Raw genomic sequence first — 21,179 nt, forward strand, 5'->3', positions numbered from 1 at the left:
TATGATAAGCAACAACAGTCATACTACATGAAGACTCCAATATAAGACTGGAAAGATATTGTAGGGAAAAATCTCACCTCTAGGAAAGGTAAGTAAGTCAGACAGCCCTCAAATACACTGCTGAAAATGATTGTTGCATTCTATAACATCAAGATTTAATTTCACACTGGCCCACTAGTTTCCTCTATTGTGGATCTACTCTTCAAACTATCTGTTGATTAAGTTAGGATGAAAACCATTATTTCTCCTTAATCTCTGTATACACAGAGAACATTAAGACAAATGTCACGTTTCAGCCCTTTCCTTAATTTCTACAGATTGTAACCAAAGCCAGAGAGCCCATTTTTCTTTCAGCACATGGGGATAAAAAAAAACTAAGGTGGTCACACTTAAGTTAATGGAATTGTACCCATATAAAACTGGTAAAAATAAGATGAGCCCTGAATCAGATTTTCAAGCTTAAACAGACTAGCGAAAAGCTCATGCAAATCACAGTCCGTGGAATGTATGCAGTAGCTGCCTCATCAAACCAGGATGCTATGTAGAGATAACATGACACTACAACCATGTACTCGGTTACAACAATATAGGCAGCACTGTAATTACAATAATGACCTCCCAGAGCTATTGTGTCTTTAATTAAGCCTTTAAGAGTAGGCATTTGCCACTTAATCCTAACTCACTGTAACCACTGCAGCATATCATCTACATTTTCACAAAGAATTACTGTGTCATATTTCTGTCAGAAAGATGAAAGGGAATATTTTAGTTCAAGTGGCATTTACAGAATGAAACTGTATGAAATAAGTGGGCCATAGATGTCCTTTTAACAGCACTTCAGACCAAGTAAATGCTTCTGTTCCCTTTCTTTCTCCTACTACTCTGCTTCTTCCCAGAGTAAACTGGGAGAAAGCAGGCAGGAGGGGCTACACAGAGCCAATATCACACCTGATTACATGGATGATAAAGCTGTGACAACAGATTTTAACCAGAATACAGCACACAGCAGCAATGCCACAAACTAACAGTTTTCCAGTTTCTTTTAACTCTTCACAAACAAACCAGCAAATAGCTCTTGGTGCCCACCAACTCTTCTCTCTCTGCTTTTTTTGACTGGGAAAGCTTTCCTGAGATCCCTTTCTATTCAAATGTATTCTCAGCTAAAGCAATATATAGTGCCAAGGGGTGTAGTTATGCTATTTTCAACATCATTAACAAATTGTTAGGGGTATTTTTCTAACAATTGTTCTGCAAAAGTGAGGAATTCTTTCCAAAAATATGCATGTGAGTATACAGAAGAGTTTGAAGAGTTTCTGTCTGTTGTGTGAATGGCACCACTGTTAAATCAAACATAGGGACACTGAGTAGCTCTGTCGGTTCTACTTCACTTTAACAGACTCAAAGGCACCAGAGATGAGAACAATTTTCTGCTTGTTTACTTGAGGGATTCTTATTCTAACTATGGAAATCTGACTCGGCCCAATTTCCACATCTTTTCAGTGTCTTCTTTGATACGAGTATTTTCACTCCACTATACTATTTATCTCCATCAACTCAAATATCACATCCAAATAGTTTGATGAATGAGAAGAATTAAATCAAAAACTATGGAAGTAGTAGGGGAACTTAAAAGTGATCATTAGCCCCTTGTGTATTTCTGTATCGTCACAAGATACTTTCAACACTGAGCATTGCACACCAGGGAAGAAACAAAAACACGATTATTTTAAATTTTCTCCATAAACAAGTCGGACTTGGATGACTTCTCAAAAAACCAAAAATCTTCTTTATCTCCAGAAACATTAATTTCTCTTCCACAAAATCCTATTTTGTTATTGTCATTTGTCTTTGAGACCTTTGTCATGCTTGCTCTACCCTTTTACAAGATTTTTCATGAGCCTGAACAATGCTCACTGTTCACATCACAGGATAGATGTCAACTGCTGCCTGAAGTTTCTTTCTTTCTTTCTCCTTTCCCTTCGTTTCCTACCCTTTGTTGGAGTGTTAAAATCGTATTACCTTTCCAAGCTGATCTCGATAATAATCCACAATGGATTACTAGAGTGTGAGAGAAACTGATGCTGAGGGGCTCTTTTCTGCCACTTCAGGTGTAAGTAATACTACTGTATCAGGTAGTAACCTCTTAGCAAATTCTAATCTCCTGCCCAAACACCATGCAAGTCTAGTGAAGTAATCAAGGCTGACACTGGTAAAAAATTGAACAGCTATTTTGCATTATAGCACCCAATGCTTTATTTATACTACAAACCAATTTTGCACACACAAGTGGAAAGACTTACTGATAAATACCTGTTGGCATGGGCAAACTACCTGTAGAAAAATAGGTGTTTGAATGGTTAAAGGTGTTTGAAATTGTTCACAAGCACATGTGGTTCTTTTCTGCCACTTCAGGAGTAAGTAATTACTGTATCAGGTACATAAATGCAAGCTCTTCTCTTTGTAAGGAAGTCATTCAAGCTTTTCTGAGGCATTCAGAAGGGTCTACAAGATTGGCCTATAGCTAGTATTGTCTGGTGAGGCATCGTTCAAAAATGTTTATAGAAAATTTGCTTCCTACTAGCAATAATATAAAGAAGATCTTTTATTTTGTGACTGGATTGAGGATGGGAAGGGAAATGACAATACTTTTTAAATTCTTTGGCATCTAACCAAAGGAAAACAAAGATCAAAATATAACTTCCAGTATTTCTGCTCAGTTCAAGATTTTGTAGTACTCTGAACGTATTCAGTTTCATTTTTTTATTAACTCCTTCTTATGGGCAGATAATTTTGAAATTTAAACACTTCAAAATATCCAAAAGCTAAAAGGAAAAATACTCTGCATCTCTCTAAATGAAAGGTATTACTTCAACATTTTGGAGTGCTTCTCTTCGTGTTTCTGCTTTTAAAGAATGATCCACCACCCCTGTGAGGCTACAGCAATGTGATAGACACATCTTAAATTACTTCTCTAAGGTGAGAGAAAGGAGGTTCAGCCTTAATGAACCAGCCCTCTTGCCAACACTTTTGCATATCACCCTTAACCAGACCCTTCTCTCCAGGCTTGATGTGAAAAGGTCACTGGCCTTTTATCTAGAGAAGATAGACCCCACAAAGTCCAACCATCTCTTCATTTCATTTGACACCAGAGCAACAACCTCTGCTTCACTGCTACAAGGCAGGCACCTCCAAATGCCTGATCACATATCTTTCTACTACAATTTGACAGGCTTACAGTGTGAAGGATGTGTTAGAGTTCATTCCATTTGGAAAAGAACATCTTCGACTGATGAAATTGTATCTCTCTCTCTCTCTCTCTTTAGAAAATGTACTAAGTAATTGGAAGTTCTTCGTGACAATTAGAATCATATCCCAAAACTTGTCATGAATTTCAGCAAGCTTTGGATCAGGCACACATATACCAAACGAGACTGTTTGGGCTTGATTTCTTGAAGAAATTTAGGTTGAGTCTGCAAATAGGTTCAGGCAGCAGTGCAATATGACTGACATACTCTCATACTTCCACACATTAAGCAGGATGGATTCCCTTCCCCACACACAGACACCTGCCCCCCTTTTTAGAGTGTGTTTATAAAACATAATAATACTTTATTAATCAAATTCTGTTATCTATGCAGGATAGATTTTTTAAATTCCACTGGGCTGAATCAATCTTTCAGATACTATTTCTAATCAAGTTCTGAGACAGTTTATTTGAAAGTTATCCCTGGAGTGTGAAATGGGTAGCTTTACAAAAATGTCTGAAATTCTATTCTCTCATAGTAAATAACCTTATCACAACAAATAACCTTATATTCCCTGGAAACGGGAGGATTCAATGATTTTTTTGTTGTTGTTTTTAAAGATCTTTTTCGTACTATCTTGGGAAAAATATCACCAGGAATTCAGTTGGTCAAACCTTTCTGACCATAGAAGCATCTAGCTCCTAAAGAAAAAAGGAAAGCAAAAGTCCAAATTAAGCATATGACTAGTAGCAAGAAATTAACAGATACATTCAAGTTCAAACTCAGCATCAAGTTCAAGCTATCATGAATGGGTAGAGAAGAAGGTGCATTTTTCTTGAGGAAAACACAAAATCTGTGCCTTGTGAAAGCTGTGCAGCTCACCAGTGACAGCAAAAAAGGTGGGGAATGGTTCCCCACCTGCAGCACTCAATGGCATACATTGTTATACACAGAACTGCTCTTGTTGAGTCTGCAGTGAGCCAACTGGAAAGCAGACAGAAGCAGGTACCTATATTACACCAGAACATATTGTCACTGCTAGAGCCAACGTACCATCACCGAAGCTGCCAATTATCCCCAAGTCACTGATACATTATTTTTTTTAATCCCAGAGAACAATCTTTTGCTGGAGGCTTTTTCACACCCATGACTGAAGTATCCCTGGTGGCATGTTGGCTAATTAAGAGCAAAATCCATCTCTTGATGAAATAACACTGCCACTGAAAGAGATTTCTACAGTTAGGAAAAAAAATGTTTAATCAGGCTAGGAGGAGCAGCATCCTAACACTTGCACTAAGCACAGGAAAGAGGTCTACCGCTAGCAATTAACAATGATGAAAAGGACAGTGATTTAAAGCATATTGCCATGACATTTTTATCAAAGTAAATGAGTTTGCTAGGCCCAGTGGCTGCATATGCTTATTGTCATTTAATGTTTGGATAGCAACACATCAGGCACCGAGTATCAGGAGGTGCCGAATTTAATAAGTCATTTTGACACTGGCGTGAAACGAACAAATCAGCATTCTGAGGAATGTGTTCACACTCTGAGCAGACAGGCAGACATCCTAAGCATGTGAGGTGACACCAATCAACAAAAAAAAAAGGGAGGCGGGAAAGAAAGGGAGTGAGAGATGAAAGCCAGGAGAAGAAACAGGCAGCGATACTCCGATGAAAAACTAGTTCTGTCCTGTCTGCTGGTTTGCCTGGTTGGTGTCAACAAGGCAAATTTCCACTAAGGCTGAGATACACTGTGTATCTTCGATGGCATAAATCTCATGTATTATTTAAGCCCTACATGGATTATCTCAAATGAACTAAAATTAATGTCATGGAAATCTTTCAGGACTTTTCATTCCTTTAGCGGCAATGCAAAATTCCTGCCACGTGCACAGTTAATCAGAGCTTGTTTTTTAGCACAACAAGGCTGGCTCTGCACACGTACTTTGAGAGCCTCTCTGACACTTTCTCCCCGAAGCCCAGAGGAGTTGTGCCTGTGTGAGCAAACTAAGGCTCTGGCTTTTCATGACTTTCAAAGCAGCGGCAGCAGTTTTGATCCCAGATCCTCTGCCCTCTGCAGATTGGCTGCTCGCTCTGTCCCTCGCCTTCCAACCCTATTTATATTCTCTTTACCTCAGGGTATGTCTGTAGTGCAGAGGTAGCTGAGTTAGCTATAGAACTCCCCAGCTCAGGTGCTGCTGTAGATGTGGTCGTGTGGAGCTCAGTGCAGACTAATTTACCCCCACCATCCCTAATTAATTTAAAGTTACTTTAACTAGACCTACCTGACAGACTCACTTCCTACCACCATGTCCATGTCCTCACCTCATCACTTCCAAATACTCAGTATTTCACCACCAGGCTTGTCTACTTCTAAATTAAGATTCAAAACCCAAAAGAATTGTTGGTAAAAATTCAAAAATCCTTTTGCATTTTGAGATTTATCTCAAACTTTGCCTTAACAGGGCTGACAAATTCCCTTTTTAGGCAGTCCTGAATGCCTAAAAATGCACATAAAAAATGTCTTGGAAGAAAAATGTCAGCTCCTTGTCTTGCAGAGCATCAGAAAATACATTAGGATATAATAAAACAACTGGTATGATTAAGAAAAATGAGGCATTAAGGAATATAACCTAGAGTAGGAGCAGCATTCAAACGATGTGGTGGAAAGGGAAGAAAGGAGAGAGATGAAAGCATCCTATTCATGTTCCGTCAATTTCCAATCCACATAAGTGAGAATAAATCTACTTTCCTCACATATACTGTTTGGACTTACTCTTCTCCTCTATTTGGACTTGCGCTCCTCCCCACAAAAAAAAAAGTTTGAGTTGACTGTCGGGTAAATACATCAACAAAGCAAGAAAGGAAAAATAAGGTATTGATACTGGAACCAAGTAATTTTATCAACCTGCATAACCCACATTTGATGGGGTATCCACTAAAAAATAAGGACAGTTGCTATTTTTCTGGGCTGATGGGAGGTTTCAAGAGAATAGTGTCAGGTTTGCAACATGAAGTAAAAAACAGGCTGAAGTGATCTCCTTACCTATTAGAGGAACTCCCCATCCCCAGACACTGCTGCACCTAAGCCAGTTAGAGATTACATCCAAAAGCTATGGAGTGTGAACCATACTTTGGGTATTCCGTATTCTCCTACTGGCCAATCCATTGTTGAACTCGCTCATGGCACCTTGAAGTGTGGTTATCCGTGTCTTCTCTCCCTCCCCAAAAAACAGTGACCAAAACAAACTGTCTTCAGCACAGCTTCAGCACTGAAGCAGAAGATAAACATTTCAGCCATGAGCCTCCTGCAAGAGATGGTGCTTCATGCCCTAGGGAGATAAAGGGCACAGCACCTCCCACTTCAGCAGGGTCATGCTCACCAAATTACACACAAGTGGGGCACAGGCTGGGAGGCATTTCACAAGCCTGAGGGTTTGGAATTCACTAGGATCTCTCTGGCAGCACATGACAACTTGGGTTATTAAAGTTAAAAGTGTATGTTATATTGCTTGTTAAACTTTTCAATAAGGACTGAAACAAGAGCAAGAGGGGCTCTGGGACCACAAAAATCCTAGTAACAGGAAGAACTGTATACAATGCTGGACAGGGAGCAAGGAACATGCAGCTGTGAAAGACCAGGGGAGCAGGATTATTGAACATGCACTCTTGCAAGTGTATTTGAGCCATCCAGCCACAATGTGCTAGAGAAGACAGAGGGGAGCACTGGTGCTCAGCCAGGTATGAGAATCTCCTCATGGCCCAGAATACAACCCCCTCCTAGGATTTAGTTGGCTAAGCAAACAGTTTAGCTGGCTGAGCTCAAGATCAGCTTCGTCACTGGTAAGAGCTGCTGTGAAGAAAGCCAGAAGCAAGGACCTCATCTCCCTTGGGAACCATTTTCAGGCTGAAGCTTTACCACAGGTCCCCACCTTCGCTAACTGCCAGGGAGCAGTGTGGGCAGGGGGCTCTGCAAGGGACAGGAAGCTGGGAACAAAGAGGGCAAATGAAGGTTCCAGCACTGACCTCAGCAGCACAGAGTTGGGGCAGAAAACAGCAGGTCCAGGTCAAGATGAGGGCAAGAGGCAGTGATCAGTCAGACACAGTCCAGTGATCATACAGCAAGTCTGCAGTGCTGGGGCACATCTCATGTCAAGCCAGGAATGCCAGTCAGCAGGCCCAGGTCTGGGTCAGAGTTGTGTCAGTACAAGACCATCGCAGATACAGCTGCTGCAAGGCTGTGATGGAGCACAGGTAGGGCCAGCAGTAAAACCTCAGCTTTAAAGTAGTTCCCAAAGGAAAGGAGGGGCAGGCCGTCTCTTCTGGCTTTCTTCACAAGAGCTCTTATCAGTGAAGGAGCTGACCTCGGACTGTGCCAGCTAAACTCCAACCTAGCTAGATGAACTCCTACAGGAGGCCTATGACATCAGATGTCTCTCACTGCCAGTCACAGGAAAGAACATGAGATAGGAAGGAGGGTGTTATGGACCACTACTATTCATTGTGAACTCCAGCGAGACTGAAGTAGAAGAAAAGAAAAATTGCTGAAGGCAAAACCAATGTCTGTTGCAGCAAAGTTTAAAGGTCACACATATCAGCTGAGGAAAATCAGTTCTCAAACCTCTGAAATTCAGTCTCTTCTCTGTGACCACAGGTTGCAAGTATTTTCAAATTTTCTTTAGTGTTCAGAAGCCAGCTCATCTGCATCCTAAGCCACTGCAGAAAGAGGAGCTAGAGCAAAAGGCAGAGGGAAGGCTTCTAAGACCTACATATCCTCCATTCTTGTTTAACTTTGCGGGGCAGGGAGAGAACTAACTATGGATCCAAACTGAACATCAGTTTGTTCTTTCATCCTTCATGGAGAAGGTATATCCAAATATCACACCAACACCACACCTGTCTTCAGGAGGAAGCAGTTTGCACAGTCCAATTTAAATTACTTGCATTCCCTGCAATGTGTAAAAGGTACAGTAAAATTTTTACTATCTGAAACTATAATAGACTTTCCCTCTTGTTTTTTTTCTTCCTACACCCTCTCCTAAGATCTCACAGTTCAATGTGTGGGCAGCAGAGCATTCTGCCACCCTGTCACTACATTGCAATATTAATATCAGGCAGCAAAGGCATATCATCCCAAGAAGAAAAGATGCCTTGGAATCCTTCATATTTAGTTAATATGTTTTCCTTCCATATAGTCATGCTGGCACTAACTCCATGCCCAAGAGGGCAGTGCAGCTCCGGCAGTCTGATGGGACGCTTCTTGGTTATCTTCCAGACACAGCATGAACATTGCACAGAGCCCTCGTGGCCCTGCAGAAGAGTAAGAGCTTTTCCTCCCTGTTCTCTGAGCTGATGCTGCCGAGCTTTAAATTCAACCCTGTCCCTAAGCCTGCATCACCAGAGATACAATTAGGTCGTGCTGGGAGTAAATGCTTCAAAAGAGACCCATGACACCTTAAGTAGGCACCTTCTACTTGGGAAGGAATGCAAATGCACAAATATATCCCTTTGCTTCCAGATTAAAATTAAACAGAAGTGATACCAGAAACACTTTCCAAAAGACTTGTGGAGTCTGCAAACGCCTCTACTTTGTTCTATGTGCAGTAACCCATTTTGTGCCTCCTTTTTAAAACACTGGCTCTTCTCTACTCCTACATAGCTTGTTGTTATGTTGCCTCATTCCAGTCGTGTTGCACCTGCTAAGTATGCTCTAAATCAGGGACACCACCCAGAGAGTTCAAGCTAAATAGGAACAGGAGAACTAGGCCCCAGGGGAGATTTACCCACTGCATCTTCAAGCCCAAACAGCCCTATCTTGTCATTCTTTCAATTTGAGGTGGAGAAACCAGAATATTAAATCACATCAGGAGATGCCCAAGCGTGTCTGATATTTTTGCCTTCTTTTTCCCCCTGGTCTACCACAAAAAAAAAAAAAAAAAAAATCAATAACAGCTTCTCTATGATTGGACAAAAAAAAATCTTATATGATTCAAATGCTGAAACCAGTGACAAGTGAGCCATGTCAGGGAGTTTGTTTTAGTAAAACAGGTACCACAGCTGGAAGAGAGAGTGGCTTCCACTTTTAAAAATAATGATTCAAAATCAGTAACAAAGCCACTGAATTATGTAGCCCAAATATATAACTCTCTGCATGTATCACGTATTATACAGCAAAGAGCAAGTAAAAAAGCAGACAGACAAGCTTATGGTCTCCTGTTCATTTTCTAGTCAAATTAGAATGATAGCTGCTTGATTTCTGTCCCAGTTTTTGCAGTTTTTGGAGTCCCACGCTGCAGTCTGGCCATACATGACACAACAAGGTTTGGCTCATTTCTAAGGAAAAATAGATTCAAAAGGTGTGAGCTGGTAAAACACTTTCATGTTACTGATACAAGCAACCTGCAGATACTAGTTAAAACTTCTGTAAGAACAGCAGCAAGATAAGAAAGGTCAGTTTAGAAGCATCTACAGCTTGAGTCTAAAAGCAGAAAAAACACCCTCTTTAGTGCTCCCAAATCCCAAAGCAAACATCTGCTGGCCGAGGGTTCGGGACTCTTATCAGCTGCTACTCTGACCTCCACAGACAATTTCGCTGCTCTGACATTAGCTGAGGAACTATACCACCCAGCAGAGAGAAGACAATGCTGGGAAAACAGAGATCACCAAGAAATGGAAATTCGGTGATGGAACTGTCATCATCACAAAAGTCATGAAAAATGAAAAGCAAAAGGATAATACGGCCTAAGTAATAATACAAAAAGACTTTTGTATTCTCTTCCTCTAGGTCTTCACTAACAAAAATAATTTAGTTTTCTAAAGACCATGCCCAGGCATTGCTAATGCACAATGTTTTGCAGTATCCATTCGAGGTAAGAATGCATCACTGCTCCTTCCTACTGAAATAGGCTGGGAACTGCCCTGTGTTTTTGAATTTTTCTGCTGGTTTAACTTTGCTCTTTCATTTAAAATATCTTTGTTTCCATGGACATTTCATGCTGGCTGAGGAAGCTATATGATGGGAAATTACATTTTAATGATGAGTGCACAAAACAAAACAAAAACCTCATAAGGCAACAGAAAGGCCAGAACTCCAAGTGGAGAAAGACAGCATCCCACACAGCTGCTTTCTGGGTCCTAAAAAAGGATCTAAGTTAATGTTGTACTAATTATACCCAGGTGTAGAATGAGAGCTGGTTTTCATTTCTTTTCAATACAAACCACGGGACTGGTTTCCAGCCTAGATTAATTTGTCCAGGAGTTCTTTAACGGGTGTGATTTAATTTGCATCCAGCTTCAGTTTCAGGGTTCCCTGCAGTGGCACTTCTCTGAACTCTTATCAAATTAATTGGGCACTCATGCATAACTTAATTGGGCACTCATGCAAAAATTAATTGGGCATGCAAGCGTGAAGAAATTGGGTTCTCATGCATGAATCGATTGGGCACCGATGCATGAATTAACTGGGCGTGCAAGCAGGAGCTAATTGTGTGCTCAAGCAAGAGCTGATGGGGCACTGAGGCGTGATCTCATCGGGCACTCATGCGTGAACAAGTTGGGCGTGCACGTGTGAATGCAGAAAAGCCTGCGATTTCTGCCCTATACATTCTGCCCTTCGCCTCTGTGAAAAGCACATAGGAACTCTTTCAACATCAGTCCATTATAAACTCTACTTTCAACATCATCACAATCTTAGTATACACTAATTACAAACTCCACTCAGCGCCGTGAACCAGGCAGTAGGAATAAGCACCGTGTGGTGCACACTTTGCCCAGCACAGCACTACAAGCACTGCTCATAATGAACAAGAGCCTCCCTTCTGCACTGAGCGCTTGTTAACACTAGTTTTAGCAGGCTTCTTTTATTTTAAAATAAGAAACCTTCAGCTCAACTCCCCACATCTGCCATGTGCTTCTGGGCTCTCTGGAGATCTGTTTAGAGGATGCAGACAGTCCCTTCACGCCCCACAGCACAGCAGGTTTCCTGGAGTTTCCCAGGCACACAGACCCTCCATGGATGGCACTCTTGAATCCCCAGCTGTAAGCCACGGGGGGAGGGGCTCAAAGCTGACCCCATGTTATCTTGTCCCAGTCACCTTCCCATCCCTCAGGACCTTGTTCCATTAGCCTTGAACTCTCCATTTCCTACCTGTTTACACACTGTTTGTACCTACCCCTCCAGACATGGAGGACATATCACAATCCCCCAAATTCCCAATATCACAATCAATACTCCTTCCTAGGCCTCAAAGCCACTTAAATTATTGCAGTCCCAGGCCATGTCAGACTTGGGTGCTGCCTGCATTCTCCACTAATTACTGTAATGCACAAAATCACCTCTACTGGAGGAGTTTTTTTAGGAAGTTAACAAAAATTTCTTTCTAATCAGGCTCAAGCCTTGAGAGAGAATAAAATACAAGAAATTAAGCACTTAAGAAAGCACCTTTCTCCCCCTGTCCTAGACTCCACTTAAGCTAAACATACCTTCTTAAACTCAGTTCCTCTTATTTGCACAAGTTACACTTGGTTTGGCCCAATCATTTCATTGATCCAGTGGGCAATGCAGGAGGTTGGGTTTGCGTGCACAAAAGTTTCTTCTGTCTGCCACTCCTTCATGTGTCTCATTAGGTGTCTTCCACCCCTCTGGCTTCCCAGTGTCTCTCTGCTGGCGTAGATCACCCATGGCCACATTCAAAGTCTCCTTGCCCTGGTGTATGTTGTCTTGAGGCTGCAGTGATCCAGGCATGCATCCCTTGGGTATGGAGCATCCTCTTTCATACATGCCTTCTCTGCCATCTACCTGACCATATGTTTCCTCCAGCATCTCCCCATGCTGTCTGCACTGTGGCACTGTGGGATCCGCTGAGGGCCTGGCATTTAGGGCCAGCATTTCAGCTTCAGAGCCAGCTGCCACCTGCACATGGCAGTTCACGGTCACCTCCCATGCTGACTATGCTGGAACCCCTGGATGCCAAACCCTGCCAGGTGTGTCCAGTGCAGCACTGGGGAGAACTCATGGTGCACTTGGGGGATGAACTCATCGGGTGCTCATGCATGTACTAACTGAGCATTCATGCATGAGTAAATTGGGTGCTCATCCAGATCTAATTGGACTCTCAAGTGTGACTTGATTGGGCTCTCAAGCATGAACTAATTGGGTGCTCATGCATGAACTATTTGAGCAATGAAGTGTGCACTAATTGGGCACCCATGAGTGAAGTAATTGTGTGATCAGGCGTGAACTAATAGGCTGATCATGCATGAGTTAATTAGGCAGCCATACCATGCATGGACTAAATTGGCACTCATGCAGCAGTTCATTAGGTGCCCATGCACAAACAAAGTAAACCCTACAGTTTAATCTCAATACCTTCCACCCCCTGCCTTTGCAATATACGTATTTAAGAAATGTTTCCAACACGCAAACATTACTGTCTCTACTTTCAACATCTTCACAATCTTAATATACAGCAATTATAAACTTCATCCTTCCTCCCTGCAACAGACAGTAGGGATTAGCACTGCAGCAGTGCTCTTTAAAATCTTGTTCCTTGCCCCACAAATCACATCATAGAAACATTTAGGTTGAAAAAGATGCTTAAAATCATTGAGTCCAACCATTTACCTAACACTACCAGGTCCACCACTAAACCATGTCCTCAAGTGCCATTCCTACAGTCAGAACACCTTATCCATCACAAACTCTACCCTTTATACTGATGGACCAGAGCGTAAGGGATTAATATCATAACCAATTGCATATGCACTTAGTAAAATTCTAGCCCCACCCCAGAGAGCCAAACTACAGGGGTTATCATCATCATCATCACAGTCTGACTTTTCATCTGGTACAAGCTCTACTCCTTGACTTGGTGGACTAGATTATGGGGGTCAACCTTATCACAGTCTGACTATACCTATTCTTCACAAACTTCAAGCCCCATCTCCATGGACCAGACTGTAGGGATTACACTCAGCCTGAATGTGTATTATTATGCCCCTCGGGGCATACATTGCAGGGGACACAGCATTCATGCATGAGTGTCCCATGAAGTCACATCAGAATGCCCAGCTAGTTCCTGCATGCGTGTTCAATGAGCTCGTGCATGAGCACCCAATCAATATGTGCATGAGTGCTCATCCAGTTTATGCATGGGCACTCAAATAATTCACACCTGAGTGATCTATCAGCTCATGCATGAGGGCCCAATCAGTTCATCCTTGAGTGCCCAATGAACTCAAACGTGGGTGCACAATTAATTCACATCCAAGTGCCAAATTAATTTATGCCACACCACCCAACTAGTTCGTGCATGAGTGCACAGTTAGTTCATGCATGAGTGTCCTACAAGTTGACACTTGATTATCCAATTAATCCCTGCATGGAGGCACAATTAATTCATGCTTGAGCACCCAGTTAGCTCACACATGGGCATCCGATTGGTTCAAGATGCCCCATTCGCTCACACGAGACTGCACATTCAGGTCACACATGATCACTGAATTCATGCATGAGAGCCTGACCATTTCATGCATGATGGCACAGCTCACGAGCACCCGATTTACTCCTGCATGAGCACTCAGCTGACACTTGCATGAGTGCCTGGTGATCTCCTGAGTGCCACACTGGACACACGTGGCAGGCTTCAGAAGGGCTGTGAACTGCTCTGTGCAGGTGGCAGCTACCTCTGAAGCTGATGTAAATGCCCATGGCATCCCAAAAGGAGCCCACAGTGCCCTATCACAGAGCTATTTACAAGCAAGCAGAAGACACAAAAGAAAGAGACATGCAGAGGAAGAGGTGCCAGAGGAGTCACACGGAGGGAAACACAACAGACAAGGATGAAGCAGGGCAGAAAGCTCATCAAAAATGGAATTGCAGACAAAGGGAAAACAGAAGGCTCAGTTAATGTTGTTCAGGATGTGGAGCAATGTCCAGAACAGTTGAGCCATTTGGTGCACCATTTTATTGCCCAGGTTCAGAAATACCTGTGTTGCATCAAGGGAACACTCTTCACCACACATTTTACATCTGGAAAAAGCCCTACAGCTATTTGAGTCATGAACATATTGATACCCCCAACAGTGGTGGTGATCTTTACTTGTACTATTGTCATCATCTGCTTTGTATGCTAGAGTATAGTAAATAAATGAAAAATCTATTGTGTTCTTAGCTTTGTGTTTTGCAAGAAAAAAGCATTAAATTTGTAGCAAATGCTCAGCATATGTTATCCCAAATAATGCAGTCCATAGGGGCAAGGGGTGGCATACATAATACATATATATTCAAAATATGGCTTGGTTACATTTGTTGCAGCAGCAGGGGCTAAAGTTCTTAAAAGCATGAATTCAGATTGTTATAAAATTAATCCATACAGTCTAGACCACTGGGATAAGGGCTGAAGTTTGTGAAGAGTACGTATATTCCAACTGTGATAAAGTTGATACACATCCTTTCCTTATTCATCTTCCCAACCCTAAGGACCTTGTTCAGGTACCTTCAAACTCTATTTACCATGCACTTACTCATTGTTCACACCTACTACCCCTCCAAGATATAACAGCTGAAACACTTACAGCCCAAATGTCCAATACCAGAAGCAAGGTTCACCGCTGAGCCTCAGAGTCACTCAAATTATTCCAACCCCAGATCATGCCTGGCCTGCATTTTCCAACAACTACTGTCCTGGGCACACTTCCTGCTGCCAGCAAGACAGCCTTCACTAGGGGAAATTTTACAGAAGTTACTGCAAATTAATTCAAATTTCTAATCACTGACTTAAGTAATGAGAAAGAAGAAAGAAAGCTATCAAACATTTAATAACCTTAGCCTTTTCTCCCCAGTTTTTTTTCCTTCCCAGTTTAAGCTTCCTTAGCTTTCATCACAGTTTACACACAATCCATCCCAGCCTCTCTGGTGATGGGCAGTGCAGGAGGGTTGTGTTGTGTGCATAATATTTTGCCATTGCTCTCTGTCTTTCACTGGGTTTCTTCCACACCTTGTGAACTCCAGGCTTCCAGCCCTAGCATGGCCTGGATGAAACACAACACACCATTCCTCTTCTAATGACACGGCTAAGTAGCTGGTTTTGTTTTTTCAACCAGTGAAAACTGCACCTAATAGCCTTCACTCTCTTTTTTTAGCAATTATACAGAGAGCCTTGCAAATGGTCACAGTATTCACAGCAACATAAAAGACCAGGGCCTCAAGTCCACGTATAATGGTGAAGAATAATATTTTCTTCTTAAGAAACTGTGCAAAACCAAAATTGGTTCAGTGCAATATTCACCACACCACATGAAACAAAAAAAATCAAAAAGAAATACTGAGGTTGTCAAGTACATCTCAGTACCTCCCAGACTACTCTTATACCACTCTTGCCACACAAAGCATTCAGCAGTGCAACGTGACTGCCTATACCAGAATAAGTCCTTTGCAACAGGCAGCCTGGATTGTATTTGAAAGACTGGCCCATTTACTGCATGCTTCTGCCAAGATATATCTTAACTTGCAGCTGACTTTGAAATGCAAACCACTTAGCAACTCATAATATGATTTCTAATCTCTATAATCCCACACTACCGACTAAAGGCAGGAGGCTTAGGCCTCGAAATGCCAAAGTGTTAAAGAGTTGCATTGACAGAAACAGCATTTGTTTTGAAAAGTCTTCAGGAGTATTGATACCAGACCAGGGCCCATCAGAGTCTGTCAGCTGAAAGTCACTTCTCATGTTCCTCTCTGTGTTGACTGGTATACTTGCTAAGATGTCTCTCAAGCTATGCAAAGTCAGGAGGGGAAAAGCTGTAAACTGATCAGAGTAAAAACTAAGCCTGCTTTGTGGCTATGTCTTACCAGTGCAGAACAGCTGGAATTTTGGCCATGGTGGTTGTAAAAGTACTACTGTGTGAGCTTAGGACTGTCACACTCCCAGAGCCCTCTCCATCAGGAAAGGGATGAGTGTTTCCTGACAGACAGTAGAATATCTACCAGTCAAAGGTTTGTCAAAAAGCATATTCTGACTCAGAAAGGAATGACACATCACACTGCTGAGATTTAAGCCCTGTAAGCACCATTTCCTGTCCAAATATGTACAAACCAGTTTAACATGGCTGTCTACAATGGCAAATAATCATAATTTATCTCAGATGGCATCTCCGTCTTTAAAGGAACCTCCAGCAGATATCTACAGGCAAGAACCAAAAAGGAGGGCTGAAAAATGGGAACTGTTCTTCATGTACTACTGTCTCCTCTTCACCTTGCAACATAACCAGGACTGACAGAGAAGAGGGATGGACAGTCTGGGCATACACTTAGAGCCATGCTGCCTCAGTGGCCCCATGGAAAAGAGAGTGCCCCTTCTTCCACCAGGCAAAAACATAATGCCACCCCACCTCCCATGGCTGTCAAGCTACCTGAAAATGCTGGTAGGGGCCACTCCACTCCATGCAGTGCTGGAAGTCTGTCCCCACACTGCACCATGCGTAGGTACTTGGAGGTTTTACATGGCCAACAAGTCTCCTGTGCTCTGGGCAACCACTCTGGGCCATTTAGCTTAACTACACACATCTACTTCATCACCCAGTCCCAAAATTAGCATGGAAAGCAAATGAACACCATATCACAAGAGGCTGGTGTTTAGATGCACTCTCATTCCCTACCTCAACCCAAATTTCACATTCTGCTACAAGCTGACAAGATAATTGTTAGGTAATTACACTGTCTTCATTTCCAAGTGCAGCAAAGATGCAGCAGCAAGAGAATGTACCAGCATGATAAAAATTGCATGTTTGCCTGCTTTTCAAAAATTATACAGCTGGCCTGTATATTACCAAATAAGTAGTAGGCTGAAAAGAAGCACTAGCTGGAGAATGCTTCAAAGATCTGAAGAACATCTGAATCTGCCATGAGGACCTACCAAATAGATGAGAAATAGCAGGGGCATGCACATATGTCATATTCTTTGGGGCAAGCTTTGGATAATCTCAGTTTATGAACCTTACCAGCAATATGTCCAGAATATCTGGAGAACACTCCAGCTCCATCGATTGAGATGTTCCAAAGCTTCTTTTATTTTGCACCAGGGTGTCTGCAGCTTTTCACCTATCTTTAGATACTTCCTCCATCAGACATAAAGTTCCAGAAGAGAGATATCTGGAGAATCATACCAGCTGAAGGGCTGAAAAGAGCATTGTAAGTAGACTAGAAAATTTCAGAATGCCTTTATTTTAAACAAAGAACTGTTGATACAGGACTCTAACCAAAAGCCAATCGAGGAAGAATTTATCCCACTTAAAAGCCTGGCTGTATATTGCAGCACCATAATTTGCAGTTCAATAGCTTTGAAAAAGAAACTAAGATTCTTGGAGGAAATAGATGAAAAGGTGCAGCAGTGGATGATTTTAACAGTAACAGGATCTTTTTACTGACAGAGGAAGAATTCTTGGGACATCTCCCCAAAACCAGAAAGACTACAGCAAGGCACCATCACATCCTTAAGCCAAAGAACGTCGCCTCATCTGCATAAGGCTGGTGCCATTTCCTCAGCCTGCTTGGTACCACAGTCTAAGAGCACCTCGGAATATTGGTGACACAGGTAAACTGCTGCTGTGTTCAGATAACCCAGGGAAAGGCAAGGCAAAGGGAGGTCCAAACCCATGGCTGACATGAATCAGCCAGCTCGCTCAGAGTTCAAAGAGTTCATTTTAAGGCTTCAGACTGAGCCCTGTTTATATATTGTTTTCCTCTTCAGAGGAGTAACTGAAGTTGCAATCGTAGAAATGCTTTTGAGGTTGCCTTGCTAAAGCAACCTTGATGAACCTTGCTATTCATCACAACAAGCGCATTTGAGCACTGCAGTCCCCAATAAATCAAAACATTCTGGGATGTCTGTAATTCTTAATCAACACTTTTGAATTTACACTCTCCTCAAACACTCTTAGGAAAAAAAACAGAGTGGACGCCAATTTCCCTACTGTTGCAAATGAGTGAATTTCCACTGAAATCGAGATGCTTGAGCCAGTTTCAACAAGCTAAAAATTCAGATCTTGTGCTGTTTCTGCTCCTGCTTGGAGTGGTTTTGAGATCAAGCAGAGTTCTTGCAGGATGAGTAACAATGAAGCAGTTATCTCCTAAAGCAGCTTTCATGCCGAGGTTTGCAGTCCTTGGCAAAGGAGATCTCCATACCGACATGTTTTAATTCAGGCAAAGGAAGAAGTGACTTGTTCAAGTCTCTTGGCAAAACAACAGCCAAACAAGGATATGCCCAAGCCCTGGAGACCAGGCTTCAAGGTGCCTGTTTCCCAATTATGTTGAACCAAATAGCTTTTCAGTGAGAGACTTGAAAATGAGGAACCTTTTCATTTTTTTTATATTGCTGAAAACCACAGCTACCACACTGAGACACATTTCTGAGCTTTAAGAAAAGGCTGCTTTCAACATTCCTAATTTTCACTGCTTATAAGCCATGACTTTACAGAACGATTTTATTTTTTTTCCTGTGTAGTTGAATATGCCCTGTATCTAGAGGGTAATTTTGGCTTTAATCTGCTCTAAATGCTAGAATGTCGGACAAGTGAAGCATTTGATGGTGATGATAATGAGTAGCCCATTAAAGGTAATTTTTTAAAAGTTAATGAGCTCTCACCAAGGGACCGACACGTACTGTAATGAAAAATGTTTGCATAAAGAATATAGCTTTCTTGCTATTTATTTTACTTTATAGAGAACCTATAAAACTTTTTAATATGCCTTCAATTAATTCAGCAGTTTAGATGATGCTTGAGTTTTATTTTCATTTTTGCTTTGCCATAGTAGGTTACAGAAATTTAGTTTCCTAAGGAAAGCGACTGATATCTCAATTAATCACTCTCTTTTACCACCATATTCACTACTGAATGTCCAAGGATTCAATTTTTTCTGCCCCCCTGCTTAATTAAGGGAACTCAGCAACAAAGTGATTTAGTGATAATGACTCTTGCCATTTCTTTAGCTGTGTGGTCACTGTTAGCCACTATTTGAATTTACCAGCATAAATAAAGCCCTTCAGTGACTAAACAAAGTTAAAGTAGCAATAAATTAAGCTTGCCATGTACACTTGGTTAAACCTTCAGCCAACATAAATACAAGCAGCCTTTTGCTGTGATTTGCTTGGTACAATGACATCATACATTTCCAAACAGAACATGAAGACCACAGCCAAAAAGCTAACACAATTCCCTTACGTGAATCAAATTACAACAATCTAGAGTTTGTTGCACTGACTGTTCAGTTTCTGGCTTCTATGCCATGTGCTCTCATGTGACCACATTATAAAATAATCTATATAGTGATCTCAATTTTGCATTTTCTGCATGATTACATTTTGGCAAGGGGACTCCCCATGTCATCACTCTCTGCAGGAATGCTTTGAAAGTTACTGAAAAATCAGAATTTGCCAGCTCAGAGTCAAATCAAACCTTCTCCTCCTGAACCAGATCCTAAGAAGAATAAAGGCTACAAAGGGCTGCATCCAGAAACAGAAAGGCAAAAATCAGGGGTGGCGCTAACCAGAGCTAAACCTAGCTAGGGTTGATAAAAAGGGGCTCTGCCTCTTTGGATGACAAAGTTTTTAGGTGGTGAAGAGATCAACAAGAGGACAAATAAATTGCCATGTTATCTTACATTGTCTCAAAGCAGGCCTTGACCATAATTCTGCTCACCTTCTGATCCATTAGAGCCTCTCCCAGGGAATGTGTCTGCACTGCAGGACAACACAGAGCTCAGAGGCAGCTGAGCTACCTTTACAGAATGCAGTTGCATTGTTGAGTACAGTCCCACGACAGCGTTGCAATCCCAGGAAGGACCAGCACCACAGTGAGCCTGGGTCAGAGGCACAAACCCCCACAAAAAGGGCAGCACCTGAAACCTTCCAGAAAGAAGGCTGCTCCTCCTGAGGGTTGTTATGCCCTGCAGGGTGGACTCTGGCCTGCTGGGACTGGCCAGGAGCAGCCGATGAAGAGCAAAGCATGGGGCTCCCATTTGTATGAGAAAGGGAGATCCTCAGCTGGCTCCCACAGGCAGTGCTGGTCATTCTGCTCCCAGCAGAGGAAGCATCACTTCTGGTGCACCTGCAAACAGCCCTTCCAAAAGCACAGTAGGCAGCTTAGCTGGACTATAGCACAGATAATTTCATATTACTGCTGCTTAAAAAAAAAAATCCAGAAGTGTTGGTGGATGCTGACTAGGTTTAACCCAGAACTACAATTTACTTGTGAAGGGTCATGCTCTTGTATTTGTTCTCTATTAACAATTTCTTCACTAAATAGAGCAAAACAATTAAACTTCTTAATGCAAGAAAGAATCAAATGAAATATAGCATCACAGACATATTATTGAGCCATAAATTAACAAAGTATGAGAGAGAGGGAATACCTCTCTGAGCCTGTGTGCATGACAAAGGATTAAAAAATGAGAAAACTTAATAACTAATTGGTTATAACTTTATGGTGTAGCCATGAAAATGGCAATAAGAACATTTTGCCTCAACCAGTCTTGTGCTGAGTCGTATAATTTTATGTCACTTTTTATTTATATTTTCATCATGAAAGTCTTGTTGAAATAGAAGCACTAGAAAAACGGGGTGAGCCCAGTCTTCACAACAGATTATACATTTACAGTATTTTAAAAAGGAAGAGATAGAGCAAAGTCACTCATATATCAGCTTTTCTCTACTCCTTCTTTATTCTCCTAAGCCTGTGTTGAGTAATAATTCTTGCCTACTAAATCATGACATATTAAGGATGAAAAAGATTTCACATTGGTTTTCTCCCCTCCCTTTCTTTTTATTATTCCTTTTGAAAGATCTGTAAAGGGCTGAAATATCATCCAGGCCTCTATGAAGCCAATCAGCACAATGCTTATTAGGCACAAAAGAGAAGATGTGATCTATTTTTAATTAA

The 21,179-nt window shown here is 41.8% G+C and overlaps 1 long non-coding RNA gene across 1 annotated transcript; it reads left to right on the forward strand.

The window, feature by feature from the left end:
* The first annotated feature begins 2,478 nt into the window (after positions 1-2,478).
* LOC138107133 (uncharacterized) lies at positions 2,479-3,340 on the forward strand. The gene is made up of 3 exons (XR_011149253.1): positions 2,479-2,534; positions 2,861-2,976; positions 3,063-3,340. It is a non-coding gene; the product is annotated as an uncharacterized lncRNA (long non-coding RNA).
* Positions 3,341-21,179: the final 17,839 nt, after the last annotated feature.

The sequence above is a fragment of the Aphelocoma coerulescens genome, chromosome 3 (assembly GCF_041296385.1).
Source record: "Aphelocoma coerulescens isolate FSJ_1873_10779 chromosome 3, UR_Acoe_1.0, whole genome shotgun sequence".
NCBI classification, from domain to species: Eukaryota; Metazoa; Chordata; class Aves; order Passeriformes; family Corvidae; genus Aphelocoma; species Aphelocoma coerulescens.